The sequence below is a fragment of the Meleagris gallopavo genome, chromosome 1 (genome assembly GCF_000146605.3).
Source record: "Meleagris gallopavo isolate NT-WF06-2002-E0010 breed Aviagen turkey brand Nicholas breeding stock chromosome 1, Turkey_5.1, whole genome shotgun sequence".
NCBI lineage: Eukaryota > Metazoa > Chordata > Aves > Galliformes > Phasianidae > Meleagris > Meleagris gallopavo.
In genome coordinates, this window is record NC_015011.2 from 114,319,915 (window position 1) to 114,328,787 (window position 8,873).

Consider the following 8,873-nt stretch of genomic DNA (forward strand, 5'->3'; position numbering starts at 1 on the left):
ATCATCACTACTTACGGGGCGCCCACCATACCCACAACTGTAGGTAACACAGCAGAGAGAAACTTACTCAGTTGTAACAGTCTGAAAATGCTTTCTTAGAGCTTAATTAAGATATAACCAGCACTGATGCCTTACTGCTATATAACAGATAGGCGATTCATGGTTAAATACAAGGACTTTCAGGACTGCAGAGAAATACAGTTAATTTGGAAACCAGCCTGCAGAATTAAATGAAGCTGTACTTTATATTTCCCCGTGCAAGTGCTCACTTTTGCAGGCAAAAGTATGTTTTATCCATAGCTCGAATGGCTTGGGAGTGAGGGGGAGATGGTTTGAGTCAGACAAAAGACAATAAAAGCGTGATCAGCAGTTTGTTGAGAAAAGAAATATTCCAGAATATGATCTGGAAAATATCACTGCAATTGAGAGCCATGTCCCAGAATGGGATTATAAAAAGGAGACTTCGGGAGCTGTTTTCCTGCCTTTTTCTTGTGACCCAGGTCAGTGTTTTCAGCTGCTTCACTGCTGTTCACTCTCAGTCAACAACGGACTTATGTGTACCCTTAAGTAGGTGGAAAACATATGTTTTCAAACTGAGTACCTGAGAAAGTGCTGTGCTGAGAGCTTAAGGGAATAGAAGACAAGCCAGATTTCTTGTATTCCTTTCAAGCAAAAGTCTGCTTTTAAAAACATACCACCATTAAAAAACACCAGTTCTGCCTGATCCATGTGCACAGGTGGAAACGCTTTGGTAGACTGGGACGAGCTCAATGCAGGCTGCCAGGTGGGGCAGAGCCCAGGCAGAGACAGCACAGTACTCAGCACAGCACAGCATGACACATGCTGAAGGCACGGAGAAACACTGTGGGGCTACCAAAGCAGCCTGGCCACATTGTGTGATGGGACACCTCTTCCAGCTCCCCCATGTTTGTTGAGAGACTGATCAAAGGAGCTCCTCTTTGATTTCCAAGCTTTGTGATAAAGTGACGCTGCTGGAAACAGAAGGAGAAGCCACTCAGTGTAATCTTGATGGACCCCATGTCTGGCAACTTCCTACAATCTCTTTCTGCCCCAGAACGAATGGTAAACTCTGGGATCTTGTAAATCTGTCTCTGAGACCTCCAGATCTCACTGCTAGGCTTTAATCTTCCGGATGGACAATAAAAAGGTACATTTGCCAAAAACCCTCTAAAAGAGCCAATAAGACATGATTCATCACAGTTTAAATGGCTCTACACTGAAATCTTTCATGCTGTTACATAGTGAAGGGAATAATGCCAGGAAAGGGAAAGCACTGCTGGAACCATTTGCTATTGTCCAGTAGGCTGTGGTGTTTGTGCTTCTTTTCTTTTGAGGTGAGTACATCCAGGTTAGTCTGTGTCCCAGGCATCTCCACCAGTGATGAATGATATTCTTGTGACCTCTGAGGGAATTCACTTCCCCTTTCTACGGGGATTTACTTTGTTTCATGATGTTTTTCAAGTCTAAAGTTACATATTTTTAGTTTTTGCAATTGATAAACACAGGTTTCTGGTTTTAGGACATTTTTGGCCATTGAGAATAAGAAATGAAAAAGACATGAAGAAAAGGAAAAAACTAAACCCCTAAAAAACCCATGAAGTCTGAAATACAGTTTAAATTATAAAAACATTCATTATTTATGTCAGACTTAGTAGACTCCTTTGAGTTACGTGCCTGCTACCGACATGTAGAACACAGACCTTATTCAGACTGCCAACAAGTGTTCCTATAAGTAACTGAGGATATTTCCCAGAGATGTTTTTGTCTTTGCATAATTTTCATATGCGTCTTTCATAATGAGATGTTTTGTTTATTATAAATTCTTTTGTCTTCCCTGAGCAAACAAAACACTAGGGTATTTATATGAGCATAGGCACCTCTGCTAGAGAGTTCACTTTGAGCTCTCAGGTCTCTCTCTAAAGGAAGATAAGCACCATTACCCATGTTTCACCAGGAGTAACCTTCATGCACAAGCAGAAAAAGAGTGGTTGGCACGAAGTTACTTAACAGGCTGCTGGCAGTCATGAATAGAGTAACACAGGTCTCCCTGCTCCTTCATTGCAATGCTTTTCTGCTGGACAGCGAGAGATTCCACAGATACTTTGAATAGATGCTTTTTTCAGCTCTCTACTTCTACCCAGCCTCTGAATGAGAAAAGAGACAAATGTATTTCTCCTTAATTTTGCACAATGGGGTAAATTTGTGAAAGAGCTTCATGAGTAAAATATTCAAAAGAAGTTAAACTTACTTGAAAGTTAATGAATTTTAGGCTTCTACATTGCTCATGAACTCACCAAATAGAAATGGAGCCAGATTTCCAAACAAACACAATCTGCATTGAGGGAAATACACGAGGACTCGTTTTTCAAAGAGCTCAATGAGATGCAGCTGCCACAGAGAGAGCCACAGACAGATTTTCAAAGAGCTCAAACTCTCAGTGCACTGAGATCTTTGGAAAGGCACCGATCATTTATTCTTTGTATGTAGAAAATGTATTCTTCATATTCCTCATAAATAAGATTTTCTGGGTGGAAACCTACTGTAACAAGAGTTTTCTGAGTTGAAGCACAGCGTTCACCTGCTGTTTGGGTTTTGGGAAAATGAAGATGTGGGACCCTTTCCAGACAGAAGAGAAACCTTGCAGGACTCAGGGACTGAGGCTGATGGCAGCCCCTGTGAGGCTCCACGCAGACACTGCCATGGCCACCTGAAGACCTTGCAGCTAGCTGAGGCCAGCACCGCTGGGGATCATCCTAGAAGGGGCATGGTTCTTTCCCAAGAGTGTCACTTGCATTATCTTGCCACACATGACTGTCCTTGTGATGGCTTCTTGTGCATCTCCTTGGAGGAGAAAGATAAACTCCTTTTCCGGTGACCGTGGATTGCTCCCTGCTGTCATGTAGCATCTATTGATTTACCAAATACTCCTGCAAATTATTCACCTCTCAGAGGGAACAAGGTGACAGAAAGCATCCTTCTTATGCTCTGTTCAAGTACGGTCTTCATTTTTATTGCTGCCACACTACCCATTCACGTTATACTATGTGTCTTGGTTCACCTCCAGTCACTGAAGTTAGCAATAACTTTTCACAAAAGGGTAATTTCCTAGCTGAGTTCATTCCAGAGATCTGATTTACAGCAGAGCTTTACAGACTGTTAATTGTATTAAAAAAATATTTTTTGAGCAGTGATCCAGGCTCATCTCTGCATGATCTGGAGGTCAGAGGGCTGGAGATGAAATGAAATAGAACTCTGTTACAGAAGTCCCTTGAGTGGATACCATGAGATGGTTTCTTGTATGTGCAAATATGGAAATGAGGCAGTGCCAGACTTGCTCCTTGATTGAGCAGCCCTGCTGCAGATGAATATGCAAGCCACACTATGTGAAGCACTCCCACTGTGCCTTTGAAAACAGCTTACCCATCCTAAATTAAACAACTCCTTCAGCTTGTTATTGAATTTCATAAATCACGTACTCACTCCCAGCATCTCATCATGACATTAAGTCATCAAAAACGGAGGGGATATCTGAACTGGGTAGCACCTATATACTCACAGAGAAGGACAGATTTGAAGGAGAAAGCATGCAGATACTTATTTACAGGAATCTCCTACAAGGCTTGAAGAGTAGAAAAGTAAAATGGCACCTGAAAATATAGAAAGTAAGAGAGAAATTTTGTGGTGAAGCAGCAGAAGGAAGGAACCAGCCTATGCTTTGTAAATGTGGGATGGAACAGGACTTGAGAATGCATGTAAGAGATGACCTTGAAGGGCAGAGCAGCAGGAAAGGGTGCATGAAGAGTGTGGTATGAGCTAAGAGAATAGAAAAGGACCTTTACAGCTGCCCTGTGCACATATTGGAAGAGCACAATGCATTTTTTAAATAAGAAATGAGTGGATACAAATGGCTCAAAGGGCAAAAGAACGGTATGAAGGTAAGAGCCCTGAAGCCCCTCTGACATCTGAACACAGTACTCCTGGTGAGGTCTCACCAGCACAGAGTAGAGGGGCAGGATCACCTCCCTCACCCTTCTGGCCACACTTCTTTGGATGCAGCACAGGATACAGTTGGCTTTCTGGGATGTGAGGGCATATTGCTGGCTCATGTTCCACCAGTACCCCCAGATCAACAGGGCAGTGCTCAATCCTTTTGTCTCCTAACTTGTACTGATAATAGGAGTTGCCACAACTGTGATGCAAGAGCCTGCACTTGGATTTATTGAACCACGTGATGTTCATCTGAGCTCACTGCTCTAGCCTGTCTAGGTCTTGGGATTGCATCCTCATCTGTGTCATCCACACCACATAGCTACCATCCCATTTATTTGTCAAAGGGGGGTAAAGATGGTGCACAAATTCAACTAGATAAGGTTGAAAAATGAAAAACAAACTTTTGTTCTAAAAACTTTAATGCAGTGGCAGGGAGAAAGACAGACTAAAACACAGACTTTGCTTAGTAGGCGAAATCTGAGTAGAGTCAGTAGAGTATTTAAATATTGCAAGGCTGTACAGGAATGCTAGAGGCCAAAACATCTCTGTTGAGATCTTCAATTGAGAGCATCAGACCCTGGATGGATCACTTTGTTGGCATTTGTAGATACTGATTTAAGATTGACACCCTAACCCCCCCCCCCCGGCCTCTGGCATGCAGAATTAGTGTTCAGGACCCATCAGCTCTGGTAGCTCCTACCCTGAGCTGAGTGATTCTGATAGGCTCACCCCAGTTCCACCCCTTTCCTATTACCCTCCTGTGGGCACTTCGGGTTTGAAGCTTTCACTTCCAGTGCTGATGCTAAAAAACAGCTGCTGCAATAAATTACTGCTATTCTTTCCCTTTTGTAATGAAAGATGTACTGAAGATGTAATTTTTTTTTTTTTAATCTTAGTTGCCATGGAAGAGAACAATTCTCTAGCTAACAGAAAAACAGAGAAAGTTGGCAATATTGTTATTAATAATAATAAAAATGGTATTCTGAGAGATAGGAAGAAGTGAAAAACCACAGTGTAAACTACTTGTTTTAAAAAGTAAAAATTGTTGTCAACAAGACTGTTCAAACTTCTTTTCCAAAGCTAACTTGCAAAAATCACCAAGAAATGCACTGAAGAATTCTGGAGTGAAGATCACAGCAATGTGATATTATCATTTACCATCCTTATACTGTACCTTAGGGATGTTTCAGGAAGCAAATCGCACTGCACAGAGGCATTCCATAACAATAACTCTGAGCAAATTGTTTTTGTTGACACGTAGTATCTGATTTGCTTTTTATTATCTTCTCTCTTACGTGAAGGAGATCTCAGATAAAGGCAGTGATTTGCCTCTGAAGCTAAGCAGAGTCCACTGCAGTTGTGACAAGTAGGATGGAGCACGCTCTCTGCTAATGCTCTGCCCCAGGTTGAGACCTGGGTGAATCCTAGCATCAGCCACGCACCTCTTAGCCCAGACCTGCACCCTGTGCTGCGACACAGCAGCTTCCCATGGGGAAGAGGAACAAACAAACAAACAAACTCCAACAAACCATGATGACAAAACCCAAACAAATCAAATCCTTCCAGAAATGTCGAGGGTAATTTTGATTGAGTATACGGCCACTAGAGGACATGGGCAAGGTGCACTTGTTGCGGAGCATTGCTCTGACATGCAATCTGCTTTACGCTAAGCTGGATGCTGTGTGATGCTGTGTGCCTTGTGGGAGTGGGACAGGGGCAGGTGGGTGCTGCTGGGCACAGGAACCCCTATCTGTACATGAGCAGAGATTGCACAGTGCAGGGCAAGCAATGTCTGCAGAGCTCTATCTATGTCTTCTGTATGTACATTGGCATGTCCCCTTGCTAGAGGTAATAGCACATGGAAGTGGCTCTCCATTCTTCATATCTAGGAAGGTGATTGTCCCCCTGTACTTAGCACTGGTGAGGCCACACCTCAAATACTATGTTCAGTGCCGGGCCCATCACTATAAGAAAGACATGAAGGCCCTGGAGCATGTCCAGAGAAGGACAACAAAACTAGTGAGGAGTCTGGAGCACAGGTCTTACGGTGAAACAGCTGAGGGAACTGGGATTGTTCAGTCTGGAGAAGAGGAGGTTCGGGGGAGACATTATTCCTCTCTACAACTGCCTGAAAGAAGGTTGTGATGAGGTGGGGATCAGCATCTTCTCCCAGGTAACAGCGATAAAATGAGAGAGAATGACCTCAAATTGTGCCAGGGGAGATTCAGTTTGGATGTAGTGAGGTGTTGGAACAGGATGCCCAAGGAGGTGGTGGAGTCATTGCCCCTGGAGGTGTTCAAGAAGTGTGTAAATGTGGCACTGGGGGACGCTGTAAGTGGGCATGGTGTGATGGGTTGGTGCTTTGACTAGATGATCTTAGTGGTCTTTCCCAACCTAAATGATTCTATGATTCTGTGATTCTATGCTCCCATGGCATGACTCCTTGTCGGATGTATTTTCTCATGGAGAAAAATGCCATGAAGAAGAGGACTGGATATCTCCCTCTCAATTAGGGCAGTAACTCTGATCTATCATTTGACTCCAGGTAGCGAGAAACTACTTGAGAGGTTAATTAGACAATGCCCTTCTGGGCAATCTGTGTCCCTTCAGGAGACAGAAGCTGTTAAAGAGCAGAGCAGACACTGGAGGACACAGAAAATCTTCAGCAAGATCACAGATAAAGCCCTGCTAGAATGGTGTGTTTGGAAAGCATTCCACACAAAAACTTGGAAATAAGTCCACTGTCTGGGAGAGAGAAATGACTGTAAGGATGTCATCACACTCCTGGGAGGACACAGAAAAATGGGAAAATGAAGTGCCATTAAAGTGCTCTGCTTCACTGAGCTGTGCTGATGCATGCCCTGATTTGTAATATAGTTTTACAGCACTGAGAGGCAGAAACTGGGCAGCACTTCACTTCTTGCCTCAATTTATTTGAAACCTGAGTTTAATCTGGTGGGCCATGCTCCCTTATGTCCACCATCCATTGGTACAATGCATCTTTTTGGCTTTATATATCAAGATAGCATCTGTCTGACCGGGTCTGACACTATTGGTAGACTGGCAGAAACCATGGTTTTTGACTTGAGTGGCTGGACAGTAAATTACAAGAAACACAATGTAGTATTGAGAATGAATGACTTTGAGTAATCATACTCATATCTGATGAAATCTAACCAACATGTTTCCAGTAAGAAAAGCAACCTTGGAATCACGGTGATTAATTCTCTGAGAACATCATCTTGATGCACACAGACCTAAAAGCAAACGAGTAAGGAACGATGAACAAATAAGTAGGGAATGAGTCATTCATTTTATTGTCTGGGCTTCCTGACCCTTACAAATCATAGTACTAATTACATTAAAGAATGGCAACTGCTCTGCATGGCATGAAATACTTTAATCTGCAAGCAGTTTTCACATGGTAGTGCTTAAGGCTGTTGGGACACATATGAAATACAGTAGAAAATTGAATGATGGTGAAGAACTGGCTGGCAATCTTTGTTTTTTAGTATTCCCTAATGTAAATATTCACATTGTTTCATGCTGAAAACTAGCTTTATGCTAACAAAACCCTGGAGATTATTGTCCATATCTCCAGAAGTCATCTGCAGGCTGATCACAAAAACACGTAAGTGCTTTTGGCCAAAACCCTCAACAACATTTAGAAATATAAATCCCACTGGGGCCTCACTGAGAGTTAAGTATACTTTGTGAATCCAGTCATCTATAGATATTGGCTATAGATGAACAGAGCTGATAAAACCTGGATTAAATTTTAAATAATACTGTCTGGATGTTCGTGACATTCTTGTTCTAATCAAAGTATGGACATATCCAAGGCTTACATTCTGTGATGGAAGCTAGTATTTCAGCAAAGACAAGATCTGAGACCTGTGCTCTGCCTATGCACTAAGCAATTTATCATTGTCAAGGATATCCTCAAATCATCAGGTTCCAACATAAGATGAAGGTTATGTTTTCTCAATATTTATTCTCAGGCTCAGAGGGCAGAATCAGTATTTGATGTAATCATCACATTGCTGACACTTAAAAGAGCTCCCACCTCTGCCCATCAGAGAAGTTTGCCGAAAGGTGCTGTATGCTAAAGAAGTCAGAATATTAGCAAAAAAAATTAAAATTCACTATCTGCTATCAACATTATTAGATATTCTAATAAGCTATACAGAAAGGCAATGAAAGGGAACTGCAATTTGAGATAAATATGGATTATGATGATAGAAGACATGATTTCAGTCTCACATTCAGTACCCCTCAATGAAATTCCAGTCTTTTTAAAAATCCAAATAAGAACAATGCAATCAATTTTCTGAAGATTCATTATTTGTATAAATGAAAAGTATTTCATTTCAATGTTTTTCAATGAATTCAAATTAATTGTTTTCATTTCAACCAAATAAATAATTACATTTCCCATGATGTGACATTACTGTGTGAAAGCTTTATCTGGGGAGAAAACTGTCAAGTTTTATGGTATCCTCCACTATGGAAAATACTTATAGATCCATAAAAGAAATACCACTATAAATCAAGATGATTTATAACAGAGGATTGGTGTGGAATGTAACAATATATATTTATAATTGCTTCTGAATTCGACATTTCTGATCAGTTCAGGAAAACTGATGATTGCAGTCTGAACTAATCCAAAATTAAAACCTTGATTTTAAGCTTCCTGATAGGAAGTGTGGTTTCATATTTCAAGTCAGACATTCTTATGAAAAACATGCCTGTTGCTTGCTGTGTACACTGTGCTGTCCTCATCCCTGCTATAGACTACACAGTCACCATTCTGCTCTTGAAAGGAAATATTCAAACCCAAATAAATTAAGACATCAACC